Source organism: Austrofundulus limnaeus, unplaced genomic scaffold, assembly GCF_001266775.1.
Source record: "Austrofundulus limnaeus strain Quisiro unplaced genomic scaffold, Austrofundulus_limnaeus-1.0 Scaffold236, whole genome shotgun sequence".
Lineage (NCBI taxonomy): Eukaryota > Metazoa > Chordata > Actinopteri > Cyprinodontiformes > Rivulidae > Austrofundulus > Austrofundulus limnaeus.
Window position 1 is genome coordinate 171396 of NW_013952638.1, and position 1010 is coordinate 172405.

A 1010-nucleotide genomic window follows, 5' to 3' on the forward strand; every position below is an offset into this window, starting at 1 on the left:
AAACTCAAACTAAAATAAAAAATCTAACCGTGTTCAGACGCTCCTCACATCCAGAAAACACAACAAAGTCATATTTCTGTGGATTCAGGTCAGATTTGTGACTTTGTGGATTAAAACTGTCATCTGAAAAACTTTGCGTGGCTGCCGCACYTTCTCACAGCAGGTGAAAAGTGTGCGTAAATATACTCACACTTTCACACAACGTTGGTTTTGATACACCTCAACGTGGGCCTAGAACCTGGCGCARGCAACATTTTTATGCGTACGCACCGTTTATACATGAGGGCCCTGGCCTCTGAGCTGTGAGTAACTGTGCCCACCCTGAGTAATTTAGTTGAATGTTGTAGAAAACGAGGTGTGTGTTCATGGCTGTAATGACTGCACACCTGTCGGATGACTCTCCACCGTCGAGCTGAACTGATGTTTCTGATGAATTGGTGGATTTTCTCCACCACCATGACACATGTGGGGTTGTGCATTCTGCTCCGACAAACCTGCTTTGCTCTGATCTGTATCTTGAGGTTTTGTGGTTGTTTTCAAACAAACAAACATTTTCAAAGTGTTTCAACAAACTTTAGCATATAACATTCCGACACTTGTCGGCCTACAAAGCTRGACAAGTGAAACCTCATTTTAAACAGCTCTAGCACAGAGGCTGTATGTGTTTTCCACTGCGTGACAGTCCGGTGGTTAGCATGTTTACTTCACCTCAGCCTTCTCATGCTCAGGTTCTTCTTTCTGATACTTCAGCTTCCTCGTTTGAAAACACCCACGTTAAATGACTTGGTTTTTAGAGTTATTAATGGTTGAATGTCTCTGTGTGACCACTAAGGTGTGTCACACTTTATCTCTTTTAACTACCCCACATAATTTAACTTATAATAAAACTCAGAACGACGGGCAGCAGCTGCCTCATTTTAAGTCAATATTTAAATGGATTTAATATCAGTTTAAAAAGCATGTTTAAAGTTGCAGTCTGTAACTTTTTAAAATAACACGCTCTGTTAGGC